This window comes from Pinus tabuliformis, chromosome Q, assembly GCF_031772625.1.
Source record: "Pinus tabuliformis cultivar Carrire ecotype Pingquan chromosome Q, CPIR1, whole genome shotgun sequence".
In the NCBI taxonomy this organism is placed as follows: domain Eukaryota; kingdom Viridiplantae; phylum Streptophyta; class Pinopsida; order Pinales; family Pinaceae; genus Pinus; species Pinus tabuliformis.
This window is the reverse complement of record NC_142296.1, coordinates 1,339,438,690-1,339,460,131: the sequence shown is the minus strand read 5'-3', so window position 1 is coordinate 1,339,460,131 and position 21,442 is coordinate 1,339,438,690. Positions and strand designations below refer to the sequence as shown.

The 21,442-nt window shown below is 40.4% G+C and overlaps 1 protein-coding gene across 7 annotated transcripts in view; it reads left to right on the top strand.

Annotated features, from left to right (window-relative positions):
- Positions 1–21,442, top strand: part of LOC149224808 (uncharacterized) — a 96,076-nt gene that overhangs the window by 3,855 nt on the left and 70,779 nt on the right. The window contains exon 2 of one of the 7 annotated variants that reach the window (XM_089386281.1): positions 2,816–2,878. The exons of 5 other annotated variants lie outside the window; for them this stretch is intronic. The gene's annotated coding sequence lies outside the window, so the exon portion shown is untranslated. Of the gene's footprint in view, positions 1–1,852; positions 1,980–2,815; positions 2,879–21,442 lie in introns of all 7 variants that reach the window. One more of the 7 variants, XM_089386280.1, reaches the window with a different exon arrangement.

The following is a 21,442-nucleotide window of genomic DNA, read 5'->3' as shown; positions in this document are numbered from 1 at the left end:
GAAAGTTGCTGCACTTGCACTGGTCAGGATAATAATATGAATATATTATAACAGTCAAAAAAAAAAACCTGAGATTGTCCAGTGAAATTCACTAAGTAAAGAAGCAAAACAATCCTTCGGAAAGGCTCTTGGATAGCTACTACGGATTTTGGATAGCTACTACTTGTATAAATTCTGTAAAAACCTCCTAATATGAAGCAACATTTGCAAAACATTAAGCACATTTACTGAATAAAGTCATGGTGACTATAAGCTTTCTCCTGGTTCTCTGTGTTGGCCTGAAAGTTTTGATCTACAATTATCATTTCCACTTCTTCCTATTGCTGTGCACAGTCTAGCATTTCTAGGCCGCTGAAGTAAGATTTCTGGCCAGCAATCAGTTGTCAAAGGGCAACACACTCAGCTTGAAGATCTTCAATTTGCCTTTGCTGACTGTGTAAGTTAACAGAGTCAAGGCATATTCAGAATTTCTGGTTTCTTCCTGGGAATGCATTCTACCAGTGATAGAGAAAATTGAATTCCCATTATCAGATGTAATATTTGTGTCCTCTCAGAGCTCTGTGAATATCAGTGGTCTCACACAATGGGTATCTGCCAGGATGCCTGTGGACGATTTTGATGGCACTACATAACACTTGTAAAATTCCCTTCCCACTGCCCAATGCTAACACTCTATCATAACCGGAAACTTGTCCCCTTTCCAACATTCCCCAGGTAATTGACAACAGAGCAATAGACAAACAATTTTTCAGATCGAGCCTCTGACTTTTTGCTTTTCCATGCAAAGAGAGAAGGACACCATAGGCTTTGGGAGGAGGAGATAAGTCCAGGTCACTAAAACATGAAATGACCTGCCCGATAGCCCATGAGCCAAATGAGGCTCAACAAACCAAAATCACAAAACTACCTTATGGAGCCATGTGGACTAGAACCAGGGTCCCATGAAAGCAACCCAGAAACCCACAAAGGAGAACTAGAATCCAATTCAGAGCCCCAATTCAAACCAGATAAGAAGAAGAGGAAGGAACCACAGACCTATAAACTATAGAAAATCTCCAAATTTCAGCCCTGAAGCCAAATCCATTATTGAATCTACAATAAAACTCAAATCCAAGTACAATTGACCAACCTGCACCCACATTAAATGTCGAGTGTGTGAGGGTACCATGAAGGTAATACTCCCTGGCCATTGTGTTTCATAATTAACTCGCCCTTTCTGATTACTGTGCCATTTATTTCTCATGCAACTCCAATTCATGACTTTGGGTTATAACTTAAGGCATGGGGGAGAATGAAACCCCACTTTTTGTTCTTAAGGTGCCATAGTCCAATTGAGCAACCATGTTGGTCAGGTGGTCTTCCTTTTGGTTGACCTCCTTTAGGATATGGTATTGTTCAACATTTTCAAACCTAGCAACTTCTTTTCTTATTGGCTTAATAATTCTTATAAGCTTTCCATCACTTGGAGAGGAGGCTCTGAGCATTAATTTATTAACTAATGTTGAATCCCCAGTTACAATAAGTCTTTTGATATAACTTTTATAAAAAAGCCTCAACTCTTGGAATAAGGCCAATGCCTCCACTTGCTTGTTTGATGTTCTACCCAGACCTCCATTCAAAGGTGTTTTCTTGATTTTGTTCCAGATCATGAATGATACCCCTCACACTTGCCACTGCTTCATTTGCAGTCATGTTAAGCTATCATATCTACCAGAGAATTCATTCATTTCCTACTTGATGCTTCCCAAAAATTAGATGTATGCTGATGTGGCTTTGGAGTGTAAATTGCATTTAAATGTGTATCAAAGGTTTTAATCTCATAATATTTATTCGTAGTGTTTGGTTCCTGCAGGATGAGATAATGATCTAAAATTACTTGCTTGGTGTTTGGTGAGTGTTGGTCAGTATTGAAGATCTATCCTGTGTCACCGCATTTGGAAAATTTTGAGCTTGAAATTTGAAATTCGCTGAATTTCAAGGTAGGATGAATAAATTCAAATGCAATTCAGTGAACATGAATTTCTGCATGAGTTTTGGCTGTCCGTAGTGCATGCCCATGGTTTTCATCTTGCCCATGCTTATGCCCATGCCTGAAGGCTGAGTCTCACTTTACTTTCTCACCATGCAGCCTGTAGGCTATAATAATTCCAGTCCTTCCCTCTCCGCGGATTTAGTAGTATGTTGAATTTAATGTGGAATTTTATCATGAAAAGTTTCAGCATCAAATTTTTGTCGAACTTCAAGATTTTCGAACTTGAATTCGAATTTGAACCAGGTGGCACTGGATCTACCCCTTTGCTCAATGTCTAGTGAGATTTGATTGACAGAGAAAATATGCTAGTGCTTGATTGTCTAATACCAAATTGCATTGCTTTTCTTAGGGTGTTGGTCAACACACATCTTATTGTTTGGGTGTTGGACACCAAATTTTAAGTGTTTTCCTCACCTTTCGTTCCTACCTGATGCTTCCAAAAATTGAAATGTTTGTTTATGTAGCTTTTGTGGGTTAGTTGCTTTGAAATGTGTGTAGAAGGTTTTAATATTTTTATAATCCTATAACTAACTAAATGTTAGTCTAGCACCCATTAACACAGTGATCTCATATTACTCGCTTGGTGTTTGGTGAGTGTTGGTCAACATGAAAGATCTACCCCCCTTGCTTGATATCTAGTAAGTGTTCGTCGATAGAGAAAATCTGCTAGTGCTTGAATGTTTGAAATTGACTTACATTGCTTCTACCAAGGTGACAACTGACACACATATTGTTGTTTGGGTGATGATGGGCATCCAAAATTGGCATTCTAATTTATTGCAGATCCATGGATGAATCATAATTGTCATTTGAGCATTGATGGGCATTCGAGTAGGCGATTGAATTGTAATGTTATTTCATTGCTTCTTGTTCATTTTGGTCATTTGTGGTGCTTCTGTTGTGCTTGAATTGCAATATTGAGTATCTCATTCCGTTAAGCTTTTCTTAGGTTTGCTTATGTGTCGATCAAAATAGGTTGTAACCTTCCATTGTCAATAGGTAATGTTTGTGTTCCTTCACTTCAAGATGCCATTTAAGTTTTAACCATGTGATTTGCTAGATTGACATATGCCTTTCCCAACAATATCGATAAAATTAATATCTATTGCTATTGCATGATAAATTTTAACACTTGAGGCATTCATATTATGATATTATCTTGACGAGGTGTACCATCCAAGTTTGATACCATGGTTGCCTGATACTTCAACTCTATAAGGACCATTCCATCTTACTTTTAATTTTCCTCCCCATTGGTCCATTTTCCTTGTGTTCTTTAATCCAAACATTCCTGATTTCAAATTCATACTCTTTATGTGTTTATCATGCCAATGTTTTTGTCTTGTTGTGCCAACTCAATGACCCACTGGGTTGTTTATTGCTTCTCATCAAATTTCAAGCATCTTGTGTGGCCTTTATTGTAGATTCTTAATTCAACAAGACAATGTTTTCTTGCCACCCTTAGACAAGGAACTACAAATTCCATGGGCACTATAAGCTCTTGTCCATGGTTATTCCCTTGGATTTTGTTCTATGCACCCATGGTTTTGTAGGTATTTCTTCTTCCCAATGCTTTTGTTCAATACGATAGAACTTATATATTATAAAGAGTAAGGTTTTGTTAGTAGCTTCAGCTTTGACCATTGGCTTGAGGATAATGAGAGCTTGGTTTACCATGCTTTATCTTTAATTCCTTCATCATTTTTATGACTTCATTTATCAAATGTGTATCTTTATCACTTGTGATATGTAATGGACAATTGAAGCAAGTTATTATCTGCTCGGATATGAACTTTATCATGCTTATTGCCATAGTATTTGGTTTTACTTCTAGACTTCATGATATATTTTGTAACCACGATCAAAAGCTACATTTCCTTTTTTGGATGTTTAAATGGTCCAATGAACTCCAAGCCCTATCTATTGAATAGTTCTTGTGGTTGCATGGGGAGTAAGGGCATGGTGTTTTGCTTTGTGGGCCTTCATATCCTTTGACATGTACCACAAGTCTTTAACCCATTCATAGTGGTCTTTAAATGAGGTTGGGCACCCTAACATGCCCCGAAGAACTTTCTTTGTAGCTTTTGATTCTACTTGTCCTCCTTCCACTGTTTACTGATCCATTTGAAAGGAAAAGATTCCCTGACTTTATAATATTGCTAAGTATAAGGTGTTCCCTTGGACATAACAACCAAAGAACTGCCATTCATAGCACCAACAATGGCACTGATAGAGTAATTCATTTCCCACTGTTCCATAATCCAATCCTTATGCATGAAGACAACATAAAGATCATATACTTAAGAAGTGAATCCTGTGCTCGCATCAATAATGGTAGCCGAAAGGTTTGTGCAAGAAGTCACACATCAAATATATAACCCATCTTCCTTCCCTTTCTCAACATTATAATGGTATCTCTGTTTTATAGTTCGTTGAGCTTTGTAAACAAATGTCCATTGAATTGTTGGAGTTCCATGTTGAACCTTCTTCTTGGGTTGCTCATCATCACATTCTTCACCAGCTAGTTGGGATTCATTTTTCCTTTGCTTCTTTTGGGTCTTTAATGCTTTTTTGTCTAATAGAATCTGTGCCAAGGTACTGATCCTGCAATTGCCTTAAACCCATGTTCAAGGTCTCCAAGGTTTCCTTAATGGCATGCACATACTCTTCTATTTGAAAGGTTTGCATGCTCAAGGAATCCAATTATTGATCCAAAATTTTTCTACGTCCTCGAATTTGGCCAATTGATACTTTCATATCATGCAACAACTTTTTTTCTTCCTGTAAAGACATACTCTTCTGCTTACGACTGTTTTGTATCTGGCATATTTTCTTATCCATTTCTTTTACCTCAGTCCAATCATCTAGTGTTTTTTCAACATTACTTTGTTTGACTGGTTCTAAATCCCAGTGAAGCACCACCCTTATTAAACCCGCTGGTAAGAACGGGTCAGAAGGGAGGACGGGTGACCCTCATTAAACCCGTGTTCTTTACCCTTCCTTGGCGGGTTTTGTACAAGACTCGTCTACCCTCATTAGACCCGCGGGTAGCCTATAAGACTCCCATCGGACCCCTATAAGACCCTTCGGGCAGCGAAACCCCCAAACTGTCCAAAAATTCTTTTTTTTTTTTTTTTGGAAATGAGGTGGAGGAAAAGGGAAATTGGAGGGAAAAAAAACTTTATAAGCACCTCTCTCCCTTCTATTTCTCATTCACTTGTCATTTGAGTGTTTGGCTAATTTGTGTGAGTGTTGAAACTTGAGAGTGAAGCTAAAGGAGCGTGAAGGAGCTGTTGGAGGAGGCTAAAGGAGGCTTCATCGGATCAGACTAAGCTTCAAGTAGGCTTCATGAACCTAGTTAGAATGTTTTCCATGTATTTATTTATTTTTTTCTTATGTTTGCAATTTTTTTTTTGATTGGGAATGCCTGTGGGTGAGAAACTCAGCCACACAGGGCCGTTGTGTGGTTGATTTTCTTAGCCACACGACGACCCTATGTGGCTGAGTTTCTTAGCCACACAACCAAAAAAATATGCAAATTAGAAATAAATTCAAAACCCAAAAAAAGTTTTAAAAACCATTTTTTTCTTCGAGATTCGTTACCATGCCACCAAAGGGTTTCAAAGAGTTTCGTGATTCGGCATGGCCACATGGTCAACGAATCATTCTTGGTAATGACCACAATATCAAGTGAAATTATTGCAATGCCACAATGTATGCAGGCATAAACAGGCTGAAATACCACCTAGCCAGAATTCTTGGGCATGGTGTGGGATGTTGTCAAAGTTGCCATAATGAAGTCACTACTGAAATGGTAGCTGCTTTGGAATCCATTAAAGAAGCAAGTTCTAACTTCTAAGAGGGCAAGAAGGAAGGATGAGATTGTTGGGATAGGTAGATATTCATCTTAGAGTGAGGCACAGTTTCAAAGTCTAGGTATTGGTAACTCCTCTTCAACTAATATGGCAAACAAGAGTATAACCTCTTCTTTCTTCAGTCCTCGTACAACTCTACGATCTCAACCAACCTTGGACAGTTTCAATGATAAGAAGAGGAAGGAGATAGATATGGCAGTGAGGAGGTTTTGGTACCATAACAATCTTTTATTCAACTATGCAAAGTCTTATTTTTATCAGCCCATGGTGGATGCCATTGCATGTGCTGGCCCTAGATACAAAGCCCCAACCTATAATGCACTTGGGGGGAAAGAGCTAGCTAGATGAGGAGCTTGAGTGTGTCAAGGAACAATTGGAGAGCATTAAAAGCTCATGGAAATTTACAGTTTGTACACTTATGTTTGATGGGTGGACAGATCAGAGGGGTAGAACAACAATAAATTTTGTTGTAGCTTTCCCTAAAGGAACCATGTTCCTAAAATCCATTGGTGCATCTGCAAATGTAAAAGATGCACATTTGATTTTTTCATTGTTGGCTGATGTGGTGGAGGAAGTTGGGGTTGCAAATGTTGTCCAAGTACTCACAGACAATGCATCTAATTATGTGGCAGCTGGAAGGTTGCTTTGTGCCAAATATCCCACCATTTTTTGGATTCCATGCGCTGCCCATTGCATAGACTTGATGCTAGAGGACATTGGGAAGTTGGAGTGGGTGCAAGACATTGTGCAAGAATGCAAGCATATTACCAAGTATATTTATAATCATGCTTGGGTGTTGAACCTTATGAGGGAATTCACATAGGGTGAGCTTAGTCGCTCAACTGTCACACGGTTTGCTACAAACTTTTTTTTCCCTCCAAAGCCTTTTGTATGAGTACCAAGCTTTGAGAAGAATGTTTTGTAGCCAGCAATGGGTATTTTGGAAAGATAGCACAAAACCGAAAGTAATGTCTGTGAAAACATCTGTCTTTGCTGATAGTTTGTGGGACAAAGTGACTGGGATTGTCAGCTTCACTGAGCCCCTTGTGAAAGTCTTGATATTGATGGATGGAGAGAAACCTGCAATGGGATATATTTATGAGGGCATGGATAGGGCCAAAGAGGCCATCAAGACTTTTTATAAGGGAAATGAATCTAAATATATCCGTATATGGAAAATTATTGATTCCAGGTGGGACATGCAACTACATTCACCATTGCATGCAGCAGGAGCATATCTCAATCCGAGCTTATTCTATAATGACGAGTCTAGCATTCAAAGAGATCCCGAGGTGATGAGAGGTGTCATGATATGCATTGAGAAGATGTTCCAAGATGTAGATATTCGGGACAAAATCAACTTGCAACAAGATATGTACTAGGAAGCATCTGGCATGTTTGGATTTAGCGCAAGCCAACGTCTCAAGGACAAGAAAATGCCTTGTAAGTGCAAATTGTTAGAACTTAGCTTGTAATTTTGCTAGTTCTCTTTTATATGTTTTCCATTGCAAACTGATAATCTTTGTTGTTATTTTTTTACAACTCACTGGGGGATAGATTGTGGCACTGAGGCACCACAATTACAAGAATTCGCCATAGAGTTTTGAGTCAACCCTGCAGTGCTTCTTCTTGTGAGCGCAATTGGTCAGTGTTTGAGCATATCCACAACAAAAAGATAAACAGGTTGGAGCATGAGAGGTTGCAGAAGTTGGTTTTCATCTACTACAACCTTTGAATGCTCACAAAATAAGTGCAACCAAAGGATATACATCCAATTTTATTGGATACTATTGATTTAGAGTCTGATTGGGTTGTGGAGGAGGAGGCCCCTGATTTGAGTTGGCTTTATGAAGAGATTGAGGATCTCTCTAGTTTGCCATCTCAAATGGAGACTCCACAGCCTCATAGTTGCTTCAGCCTTCTGATGTTTGCACTAGCTCCGCGAGGGCTTATTGTAGGCATAGTCGTCCATGAGTGATGAGACACAAGATTGTTATGAGAAAATCATTTATCATTTATGACATTTGTATTTGAATTTTGAACTTGTTGACATTTTTATTTTAATTATGGAATCACGAGTCCTTTTCTTATTCAGTATCTAAATGTTTTTTTTACATACAAAAATTGAATATGTTATGTTGTACTTTTATAAATATGAGATGATGTTATGAATTATTGCATATATTGTGGTTTTTATAATTTACAAGGATTGGAATTGTCATTAGTTTCTTTTTGGTGCTTAAAATTTACCACATTTCAAGTTTTTTGTTGTTGTTGTTGTTCTTGTTCAAGTCTTATAAGGGTCATTCCCGAGTCTTATATGAGTAGACGAGTCGATGCCTCGCCGAGTCTTATACGAGTATGAGTTGTGCAACATTGCTAAATCCTCATCGAGTGCCTCACTCGTTTTTCGATTTTTCTTTACCCTTTTGTGTTATAGCAACAATTGTATCTTTAACTCCATCTCCCAGTTGCACAGCTCCGTAGCATTTTCAAAGCCTTGGCTTCGAACAACATCATTTTTTCCCTTTGTTATTTGTTTAAGTTCTTCAAGTTCTCTGGCCTCTCCAGGAAGCTGTGCATGCCTCAATCACACACAAGAAACAACCTTTTTAATCGCGTCAATTGCCTGATTGGGCAGGAAGTGGTCACTGATGTATTGACGAGATAATTGGGTAGTTGCAATCAAAGCCTTATCAGTATAACACAGCTTGTGATACCATCTCATACCATTCTTGAAAAACTTTCAGAATGTGTATGGGCTCATCCACAGCATGTTCTGATACCCGGACTGGCTCGAATCTCCTCCCAAGTGCTGGATCCTCTTCCATGTGTTCCTGGATTCATCAGGTGTGGTGGCCCCAACAAGAAGTAAACCCATAACTACGATGATCACCTTTTTTTCCCTTAATTGTTTCTAGAACATTCCCAGATGCAATTGGCTGGGCAAGACCCTCAGCAATAGCTATCTTTCCCACACCTGGCCCACCAATAAGACACGGATTGTTCTTTGTATGGTGTCTCAAGAAAAAACAATCAGGACTGCAAGTTTGTCTCTCAAACTATTGAATTTAATGGAAGGCACACACATATTAACATGACTGCTGTATTCTTTGCCCACAATTTGTTCCCAACTCTGATAAGCCCTTAGATTAATGTCATCTGTGGCTTGGCTGCAGGACTTGTCACCAATTACTTTCTCATCTTCAAGAAGGTAATATCTGTCAAAAATATTTTTTGACATATCATCAATTTTCTCCAAAAGCTTTTCCACAGATTTCTTTGGCCTGTGTTGGGAGATTCTTTCAAGGTGGAATTGGCTGGCTTCTTATTTTTGTCTTCACTAGAGGTAATTAGAACCCTTTGTTCCACTTCCTCTGCTGCAATCCTAGCCACATTTTTGTGGTCATCAATAGCATGTTGGTCATCAGGTTGCTCATCTATTTCTTCATCTTCTAGTTCAGTTCCAGTACATGGTTTAAAATGAGCTATACTAGCCTTTATTAGCTGGTCATGTTTCTTTGAATGGGGACAGCTTACATTTAGACTTTCTTTATCTGATATAATACTATATGGTTCCATATCTTGATCAACACTCACTGCAACCTGAATATCTACCTTTGACAGCTCCACATTAGATCCTGTAGTACCCTTAGTATCACTGTCTGATATATATGTGCTTACTACCTGTTTAGCAATGGTCTCTCTCTGTAGTGCCTTCATCCTTCTATTTTTGTACCAAAATTGTATCCTCCTGAAGTCTTGGCTGTACTTTATCAACACTTGCCCCCTCTCCAGATTTTGCACTGCCCAGCATTCCCAATGCACCTGTAGATGGAGGAGTTATCATCATGTTATCAGAGGGTTTACCAGTGCCATTGCGAGTGGTGACTGGAGAGTCCTTGCAAATAGTACTGCTTTTATCTTCCTCTTTTGTTCTCCCTTCTTCTTTTCGTACCCGCTTTGTTTGTTGTGCTGCAATCGCACATTGGTTCTCATAGTCATGTCAGCCATGAGATTGCTGAGTGTGAGATTCCCATGCTAATTTATTATCCCTTACTTTAAGAGTTCTATATGGGGCATTAATTGACACTGCTGGTGATGATATCATAAGTTCCTGTGCCCTTAGAGGCATTGCCCTTTCTTGAACAGGTTTTTGTTCTTTTTTGGAGGATATAACCATGACCAATCATTTGGGTGTGCCTTTGCCCCTGCTTCAGCTTCTCTTGTAATTTGCTTTTCTATCTCGAGCTTACCATTAGTGTCACCGATTTATCTTTCCTGCAGCTAGCCTATAAATCATCCCAATCCCTTATGACTGCTTTCTGCTGCATGCTCTTACTATCAGGTTCAAGAGATTGATCTCTTTTGTTTTTTACAAGAGGGTATAGCCATGTACACTGGGGTACATAGCTGGCTACTTATGCAAATCAGTGCTAGGACTAAACAAATTTTTTTCCAATCCCTCATGACTGCTTTGGGAGAAGTCACTGTTCTGATTTGAAAGAGTGGTGGTCACTCACCCAATAAACTAGATCTGATTGTAATCTCTCAGGCTGGTAGGATGCAAAACTCTGATACCACTGTATTGTTCTTGGGTAATTTTGCCCTTAGGGTTTTTAATTCTGACTAGGTTTTCTTCACTATACATATATCAAAAGAGTAAACAATAACAATGCACATACATCCATTCATTTGAACAACATAAGATTTCCAAACAACAAATAAGATATCCAACAATGATACGACACTTCAACAACCACAATGAGCTAGGTTTGACTGCCCCAAGAACAGTAGATTCACTTCATCCAAAAATCCTATAGTACACTTCTGATTTTAAATATCAAATTCAGTAGACCAATTTATAACTGTAACTAGCTTCAGTACTATAGCCACTAACTAAATACCTAACTCGGTTTATCGGTTTAGTTACCCTTTCTCCAATGCTTCCACTGTGATCGAAAAAGTCTTTATTACATTGGCCGTTTGAGGAATAACAATGGATACTCCGTGCCAGTGCTTCAGAAGTTGACAGACTGCTATCTTAGATTCTCTTTGGACCACTTCAGGGAGAATTCCAGAACCCAATCCATACCCTGAAACAACTCTGTTGCCACTTCAGAAGTTCCCTGTTCTGTTGTCCTCAATAGATCGTCGTTTTCCCTTAACACTGCATTGGCTGCAATATGTCTCGGCTATGTGGCCCTGTGGCATTGGTCTGCAGCCCTGCGACCCTGGTCTGTGGCCACTGTGGCCCAGAATTCTACAGACCAATTCACTACTTCAGACCACTTCATTGGTCCTTAAACAATGACAACTAATCTCTATCCTGCTAGCAACACTCAAATGGGGATCCAGAAAATAGTTGTTGTAACCAATACTTTGTTTTTCAACAGACTTAGGGCTTTGGGTGCCCTAATGCAGATTCTTCGTAGACAGATTGATAATTAGATAATCCTCCAAACCAGACTAGAGATGCTCCAGTGTTGATGCTGTGCTGGAACAAGAAAATAAGGGTGTCTAGGTAGGGTGGGATCAGCTCCACCGAAACTAGACAAAGGATTAGCTTAGGGTGGGATATCCTCCACCGAAACTAATCAAGAAGGGGTCTCAAAACCCTCAGATCCTCAGGCTCAAGAAAATTAGAGATATTCCATTCCAAACTAATGATAGAAAATGATTCCAACTATCTTTTATTTATAGGTTTCCTCGTGGGGTTTTCTCAAACACGAGGGGATGCAAGTGCCACCCCTAATTTGGGCTTTTTACCCCAGCTGACCCAAAATTTACTCACTGTTGCCCCAAACATTGGATAATTGGGTTTTCCCCCCTTTATCAAGACTATAGCCTCTATGCGTTTGGATATGGTACTTCGTCCTCCCGTAGGTAATTAATCCATAGGGGACATTACAAATTTGTTGAGCTAATTATCACATGGAGGGCATAACCTCACATGTCATACTTGTTGGATATGTTGCATGTCCACTTGTTTAGGAGGAAGTGGGAATGTTGTGTGTCAACTTCATTTGAAGGAAGGAACATTGTTGTATGATACACTTGGCTTGAAGGTGTTGAATTTTGTAGCTATGGTCAGTCTTCATAATTTTATTTTAGCCCATCAAAAACAAAAGAAATGATAAATATAAATTGATTTTTAAGTCGACTCCAAATTAAGGAGGGAAAAGAAAAAATTTAAATTTCCAAAATTGCCTCCAAAATCAAGTTGGCTCTAATGGCTCAAGTTGACCCAGCCCAAGGGATGTGTATATTAGGGCACTCTAATCTCTATACATACAAACATTCGTCCTCCTCCATTGAAACACAAATTCGGATCACACGATGAACATATACTCTGTTTATACATACAAAGGAATTAAGGAAGGAAGCCAAGTTTCTCTAAAGAAGAAGTCTTATGTAACAAACCAAGTTTATGGGCAGAACGAAGTTTCTTCCGAGGTAGATTGAAGTCTTCTAAAGCAGTCCAAACCTCTGAGGCAGACAGAGTTCTCTGAGGTAGCAGATTGAGATTCATCTTTTGGATAGATCAAGATTATGAGCAGACTAAGGTTCTAAGCAGACTGAGATATCTTGAGGCAGAAAGCCTAAGTTATGGGCAACATGCCAAATTTCTGGGTAGCGACAGGAGACCGAAATTCGGCCTGTTCCTGGACAGTTTGACCATCGTTGACTAAGGCCAGTTGTGGGCAGTTTGACCATCGTTGACTAAGACCAGTTGTGGGAAGTTTGACCAGGTTTGACCTAGAGTTTTATTGTTGGTCAATTAGTTGGAAAGATCATATTGTATCTCTTGTTGAATTGAATGATTCCTCTAAGAAAAGGTTGTTGGGTTTTTCCCCCATGTAGGTTTTCCTAGAGTAAATATTTGTGTCTCTTGTTTGACTGTCACTTTATGATCCTACTGTCGCTAATGTTTCTACTATTGAGATCTTCTGTATAATTGCTTAATGATGAATATGAATACAAGAAGGATTAAATCATTAGAAGTAATTATCAGATTAGAAGACCTTGAAAATTCAACATGGTATCAGAGTTGAAGTTGTTAAAGAGTAATCATTGAAATCCCTAGAAGAAGAACCTAGTTTAGATTGTGGGAAAGTCAATGTCATAGCTACAATTTTAAGGAATAAAAGTATTAATACTGAAGAATGAGAAGCAAGTTGTGTTGCATCTTTTTTGTCTATCAAGGGGATTTTGTTTTGTGAAGGGCTGAAGCCCTAGTTCAAGGCCGAAAGGCCTTAGACCTTGCCCTTTCTGTTTCTTTGTAAAATGCCGAATTCAGAGAGGTTTTTGGGCATTAAAGTTTATCTTCTTCTTGTTGGTGATTCACTGGTTTGAAGGAGGTCTCCTCAAGGCTTCTCTATTCCAATATTTAATATCATCTATCTTGAGATTGAGCCCAAGCTGCCTGAGTTTATTTGAGCATATGGATTGCAATTTCATGACGATTTCTCTACATATTTTGAGGAAAAATTGCAAGTTCCAAGAAAAAAATCTAAAATCATGTAAGGCATGTTGATTTGTGGTAGCATCAGATGTGCTCTAGCCACGAAATTTGGTGGAGAGGTTGGGGCACATGAGATCTCCCATACTCAGAAAGGGTTTGGGCAGATTCTAAACAGTTCAGGAAATTAAAATAATTAATATTTTTAATAGAGTCCCTAAGTCTAAACTTAGGGAAATTAAAATATTAATGTGGATTAATATAAAACTGTGTTAGAATGATCCAAAAGACATGGATCAAGCCAGATCTAATCTTAGTCGTTGATTAGGGACTTAATCTCGACCGTTGATTTGTCAACGAGAAAAGTATAAGAGGAGGCTTGAGGGTCACTTGGAGAGTACACTAGAGTGATCAGTCATTCTATTCTCTAGAGCGGGATTTGCTAAGAGAGATAGAAACAGTGATCAGTGGCAGCGAGGGGCAGTGAGTACGAGGCAGAGAGGCATGGACAGTGCCAAGGGACCAGCGCAAAAGTAGAGAGAGGTAGACGCAGAGCTAGGGGGAGCCACGCAGAGGCAGCAGAGACTGCGCAGAGCTAGAAGGGCTTGCGTCATCCATGCAGAGGTTGCAGGAGTGACGCAGAGAGCTAGAGAGGCTGCGCAGAGACTCAGTAGGCTGACGCAAAGGGTTTCAGGCTGACGAAGAGGCCAATAGGGCTGATGCTGGGCTTCAGATTATGCTAGAGAGGGATTTCATGGAGAAGGCTTTCCGAATACCTGCTTTTGAAGAGAGGTATTGCTATCAGATTTTTATCTCTGTCGGGTTAGCCAGTTTGGCACCTATTGTACTCGGAAAAGAGCTGCTTAATAATAAAACCCTCAGGTAGCTGCACTGGTTTTCTCGCATTGGGTTTTTCCGGGGACATTGGTCCAAAAATAACAGTGTCATTTTGTGTGCTTGTTTCTGTTTCCTTTAGTTGATGATCTGTAATATGTTGAGCATGCACTAGTGTTTATTTTCAGTATTTACATTGTAAATAACTTGTTAAATAACAAAACAAGTAGGTAGGAATAAATCAGTAAAGTGCATGGAGGGTTTCTAACTGGTAGACTTAGAAACTTCAACATGCTATCAGAGTGTGATTGCAGAACACAGAAGAATTGAGGACATCAGTAGAGCAGAGCAACAACAACAGAAAACAACTGTCCTGAGTGACGGAAACTGTTCCTAGCAGAGTAGTAGCAAGGAAGGGGTGACACAGTGCCTACGTCATCAAGATTGAGCCAAGAAGAGGCTGCGCAAAGGTTGAGGGAGGCAAAGACAGGCACACGCAGAGGCCAGGAGGGCTGACGCAGTTGGTTGAGGAAGTTGATTTGCTGGTGTCGGCATTGCGTAGAGACTATGAGCTCTAACCTTCATTTTGCTGGTGTTTAGGAGGTTGTGGGTAAGTTGCAGAGTGGAGCTGGTGGGGTACTGTAGTCAGAACAGTACCTAACAGGGCAAGACCAAGGTAGAGGGAGTTGCTGCTGAGGCGGATTTCTAGCCAAGGAATCTGGATCAGTGTTGCTGTTGCACAGACGATCGGAGAGGGGCAACTTGAAGTTTGCAAAAGGATTTCCAGGTGGGAAACTGGGACTCAGAGGGAGTCCAGAAGAGAACTTCCAGACGGGAAGTAGAGAGACTCAGCAGGAGTCGAACCGAGAACTTCCAAACGGGAAGTAGAGAGACTCAGTAGGAGTCGAACAGAGAACTTCCAGACGGGAAGTAGAGAGACTCAGCAGGAGTCGAATAGAGAACTTCCAGGCGGGAAGTAGAGAGACTCGGAGGATTCAACAGAGAAGAGCAGAGAGATGGCCGAGAATCGGTTGAGGGATCAGGACAGGCTGGACAGAGTGTCCAACTTTGTGGTCTGGAAGGCCAGGATCCTGTCTGTTCTGTGTTTTATGAGTGCGCACGCACCACTTGAGCGGAAGTGGGGAGACATTGAGCTGTGGTCAGGTGGACTACAGGTGATGAGGGGTAGGATCCTCGAGGTACCCAGCCTCTTGGATTAGATTTCGCTACGGGAGCCCCGAAGAGGAGTAGCAAGATTTGCTGATGTGGGTAGAGATGGATGCGGATGGAGCAGCAGAGAGAGCTACAGTGCAGGAGTCTCGAGACAACGCGAGGCTAGTAGGCTGCAGTAGTGTGAGAGGCATGGGAGTGTTGCACTAGTGCAGGATGGCACAGAGAGGGGTGCAATGGTGCGAGATGCAGGGAGTTGTTGTAGCAGTGCAAAGGTCAGAGAGGGAGCACTTGTCAGCGGCAGAGGGAGTTTCAGCATCAGGAGGGTCTCTAGCCCAATAAAGAGATCAGAGTTGGGAGATCAGTTACTTACTTCTTAGTAACTGAGTTGCAGTGCAGCAGTGGGCAACACGATGCAACATGATGAGAGGAGTTGCAGTGCGGATGCAGTGTTGGGAGAAAGGACTAGCAGCAACACGGATGCAGAGGAAGCTGTCGTACAAATGCAACAGTGGCAGTGGCAGAACCATGGGCAGTAGTACATGATACAACATTGCAGAGGATGGTGGGCAGCAGGCCTAGCATCAACACAGGGACCGATGCCAGATGATCAGAGTATTACTCAGTGAGGAGTATTGCTAGAGCACAATCCTCACTAAGAGGGAGTGTTGATTTGTGGTGCATCGGATGTTCTCTAGCCACGAAATTTGGTGGAGATGTTGGGGCACATGAGATCTCCAATACCCAGAAAAGGGTTTGGGCAGATTCTAAATAGTTCAAGAGATATTAAAATAATTAATATGTTTAATAGTGTCCCTAAGTCTAAACTTAGGGAAATTAAAATATTAATGTGGATTAATATAAAATTGTGGTAGAATGGTCCAAAAGACATGGATCAAGCCAGATATAATCTTAGCCATTGATTAGGGACTTAATCTCGGCCGTTGATATGTCAATGAGAAAAGTATAAGAGGAGGCTTGAGGGTCACTTGGAGAGTACACCAGAGTGATCAGTCATTCTATTCTCTAGAGCGGGGTTTGCTAAGAGAGATAGAATCAGTGATAAGTGGCAATGAGGGGCCGTGAGTATGAGGCAGAGCGTCAAGGACAGTGCCAAGAGACCAGCGCAAAAGCAGAGAGAGGCAGACGCAGAGCCAGAGGGAGCCAAGCAGAGGCAGCAGAGACTGCGCAAAGCCAGAAGGGCCCGCGTCATCCACGCAAAAGTTGCAAGAGTGATGCAAAGAGCCAAAGAGGCTGCGTAGAGCCTCAGTAGGCTAACGCGGAGGGTTTTAGGCCGATGCAGAGACCAGCAGGGCTAACGCTGTGCTTCAGATTGTGTTGGAGAGGGATTTCGTGGAGAAGGCTTTTCGAATACCTGCTTCTGAAGAGAGGTATTGCTAACATATTTTTATCTCTGTTGGGTAGCCAGTTTGGCACCTATTGTACTCAGAAAAGAGCTGCTTAATAACAAAACCCTCAGGTAGCTGCACCGGTTTTCTTGCATTGGGTTTTTTTGGGGACATTGGTCCAAAAATAACGGTGTCATTTTGTGTGCTTGTTTCTGTTTCCTTTAGTTGATGATCTGTAATATGTTGAGCATGCACTAGTGTTTATTTTCAGTATTTACATTGTAAATAACTTGTTAAGTAACGGAACAAGTAGGTAGGAATAAATCAGTAAAGTGCATGGAGGGTTTCTAACTGGTAGACTTAGAAACTTCAACAAGGCACGCAGAGATTATGAGTCTTTGTTCTGATCATTAAAGAAATTCTTTCCAGATGTTTGTAATATTAACTAGTTTATGATGCCTTGGTATACTGGATATTTGAGAGCGTCGTTTGGGGTGCACAACAGTGAAATTGTTACAGTTCGGGTTTGTTATTGAATTCTGAATTGGCGAAAAATAACCCCTGATTGCATTGCAAATTAATACATCAATGAAGTCTGAGTTCTGGAAAAGCATAATCATACAAGTCTAGATTCTGAAATCATTTTAGAGTTTAGGACCAAAGTTTAATGAACATGATTCGATGATCCATGTGATTTATATTCCTAGATCAAAGTTCTCTGATTAGTTTCATCGATGTCTCTGGAAATGCAACAAAGATCGAATGGCTTGATAGATTGGTCATTATAAAGTTTAAACACATAGATCGACTACGTAACCAAAGATGTGAAGGAAGAAACCTATTCGGTAAAGATTTTGATTTCGTTGTGATCCAGATCTGGCAAAAGTCTGGAGATTGCACTGTTCCACTTAAAAATCAAGTTGTTGCTTTGCAATTCAAAGAGACTGTGTTGTGGGTGCGTTCCTTTTTTGGCATATATCACCAGTTTGATGGCATAATTCTGGTGGTGCTCCATTTCATTGGCAAATTCAACATTTAGACACGTCGATGATCGTTGATGTTGGCACAAGGCTACATGGATACTATTACGGATTAGGTCCCGAGCCTCCTTTTGAAGTTAGTTCAAGAACTATGTGAAAGGGGATAATGAATAAAGCAATTGGTAATGCATTTCGCATGGTTACAGGTTTGACTCCCCCGTGGATAAAATGTGTTAATATGAACAAGAAACAATGGTTATATGAAGGTATGAGTTTTGCTTGACATATTTCAAGTATTGTAACGCAGCAGTCTTGAGGTATGATGTTTGTAGTGACAAGACAATGACTCTTGAACAAGTTCATAATCTGTGCATGACAATAGTGATAAACATAAATTTGATGATCTTATTTGGCTTAAGGTTTGTAAACCCTAAAGGTATGTCTTGAATAAGGGTTTTGCATATTGTTATTCAAGAACTTTTGTACTATAGGAAGATGTTGTAAGGTCATTTCCTCGAAATCAAAAAATGATCGCCCGTTGTTTTGTAGCATCATCACAATTTTGAATTTGAAAGTTCAATAAGGTCTAAAGGCAAGATAAGGCCTGCTAAGAGGATGGGCCAAGTGTTTTCCATACACTTGTGTCGAGATCATTTGGCATCCTAAAGTATGATATGATGGATTGCAGTTTTTGCATAAACTTGTGTAGGAATATTTCTTTTGGTTGCATTATACTGCAAGAAGCAGTGTGTTGTTTTGAAGTTGCAAAGATATCATGAACCTTGTACTGCTGTGGAAGTATTTTTGTATTACTGGGGAAAGGCTCTTGTCAAGTATGCTAGCCCTTGCTAGTGCTGATTAGTATATGGCAAAGTTTCCCTTCAAGTATTTGAGATATGGTCAAGAAAGATACTCCAAAGGAGAAAGGTTTTCTTACCTATGATGTTGTGAGATTCACAGTAGGATATGACAAAGTATGTTGGGCTTACGAAAGGTGTTAATAAGATTTGGAAGTCTTAGGGTTTGAAAAACGCTAAAAGGCTAGAAGTTTTGACAAACCTAGGGTTTGTGGATAAAACTTTGAAAATTTCAAATCTGAAATCCTATTGTAGCCATTGGAAATTATTTATCTAATTGTTAATTGATTTAACAATTTATCTGCTACGATAAATACCAATTAAATCACACCGCAACCTTCACAAATACATTGCGGAATAAAATAGTGTTGGAAACTGAGAAAATACTAGCACACACAAATAAAAATTAATATAGTTATTTTTGGGCAAATGTCCCTGGAAAAACCCAACTTGGGAAAATCGGTGTAGCAACTAAGGGTTTTATTATTATGCAGTAGTGAGAAATTCAAAGTACAATTTGGACGCCGAATATTGGCAATCCACTATAGGAGAAACTGGCAACAAAAAATAGTGAGACAAATTTTTGTCATGCTTGTCACTGATCCAGATCTGAAACTGGCTCTGAATGGGCTCCACGAAACCCCTGCGTTAGCCTTTGCATCAAATCTGTGCAGGCACCAGAACGCTCTGCCTGGAACTGCAATTGATCAAGCCATCTGTCCAATCCAACCTTTGAGAATGACTCGCTAGGCCTTCCGTAAATCTTCTCGGCCTTTAGCAATTGAATTGACCCTCTGTTTGTCCAAATTGAACTCTTCCTCTGAATCTTCTGCGCTGCCTCTACGCAACCTCACTGAGGAAATACGACCCTCCTGTAGCTGACTCTCTAGATCTGGAAAAACTTACCTCCAAACTCATTGTCCTTGCCGCTCTCTGTCTCCGCTTCCTTACAGAAGCGCACACTCTCCCAACATTGTTGGCTCTTTGGAAAATCAAACCCTCAAAGGAAATCGATCTCCTTAAGTGCGTTCTCCATCTACCCATCGACTTCTTCTTATAATCCTCTGTTGGACCTCCAATGACCAAGATTAAAACTTAATCAAGGGCCCAGATTAATTCCTTGCCAATTCGTGTGAGTTTCTAGCACCTTATCTCAATTAATATTGATTAATTAACCATTTTTCCTAAGTTTAGACTTAGGAAACATTAAAAATTAGGTTAATAATCTAATTGAGACACTTCTAGGTGGAATTTCTCGAAACGATTTATGGGTTATGGAGAACTCCTGTATCCTAGCCTCTTCACCAAGTTTTGAGACTAGAACACCTTCGATGCTACAAAACTAACACTCCCTTTTAGCGAGGAAGGTATTCTAGTGTCGTAGCGCTGCAACACCCTGTCTCTGTATCACTCTCTGCCACACTGCTGATGTTTTGCCACTGTGACTAGCTGCCACTGCCCACCAATTGCTACGCAACTCTGATGCTGCATCTGTGTTGTTGCTGACATTGCTGCTAACTCTGCATCTTCTCTACAACTCCCTCTCATATGTTGCTGCTGCAATTGCAACAACTACAACTGAGAAGCATCCGAAATACTGAATCATCTATGTCTGCTGCATCTGTCTCCCGAGTCTTGACCGCTACTAGTATCTGCACTGTCTACTAAAGAATTTGCACTGCTGCCAACTCTGCACTAAGCCACCTGCTTTGTTGTCAACTCTGTACTAAGCTACCTGCTTTGCTGTTCTCCATCTATCCATCAACTTCTTATAATCCTATGTTGGATCTCCAATGACCAAGATTAAAACTTACTCAAGGGCCCAAATTAACTCCCTTCCGATCTGTGTGAGTTTCTAGATAATTCACACCTTATCTCAACTAATATTGATTAATTAACTAGATTTCCTAAGTTTAGACTTAGGAAACATTAAAAAATAGGTTAATAATCTAATTGAGACACTTAGATGGAATTTCCAGAAACGATTTTGGGGTTATGGAGAACTCCTGTATTCTAGCCTCTCCACAAAGTTTTGAGATTAGAACACCTTTGATGCTACAAAACTAACACTCCCTCTTAGCGAGGAAAGTGTTTTAGTGTAATAGTGCTGCAACGACCTGTCTCTGTATCACCCTTTGTCACGCTGCTAATGTTTGGCCACTGTGACTAGTTGCCATTGCCCACCAACAACTGTGCAACTCTGATGCTGCATCTGTGTTGTTGCTGACATTGTTGCCAACACTACATCTTCTCTACAACTCCCTCTCATTTGTTGTTGTTGTAACTGCAACAACTACAACTGAGAAGCATTTGAAATACTGAATCATCTATGTCTGTTGCATTTGTCTCCCGAGTCTTGATTGCTACTAGTATCTGCACTGCCTACTGAAGAATCTGCGTTGCTGCCAACTCTGCACTAAGCCACTTGCTTTGCTGTCAATACTGCATTGTGCTCCTCAGCACCTGACTACTACTAGTCTGCGACTGTCACCTTGGATTTGACTGCATCACTAACACTAATTCATCCTGCCACTAAATACTGTGGGCCCTTGTAGCAAGGTGATGATCCATGAGGAGGACACCTTAATGGACCCTGCCCAATCTCTGGGACTACAGCTCCAAGTCACCCCACCTCACTCCTGGAGGTATGGCTGCCATCATAATGAAGTCCTCCTCCAGCCTAGAGGACAACTTGTCTATCTCAGCTGACGTTGTTGCTTGGTCCTGCTTGTCCTTCTTTCTGAGAGGACACTGCTACTTGGTCTTGCTTCTCCTACTCGTCCTTCTTGATGAGAGGACACTGCGTATTGTAGTGAATGAACTCACCACATCTGAAGCAATTGACCTTTGATAGGTCCTTCTTCTTCTCCCTCTGCCCCTAAT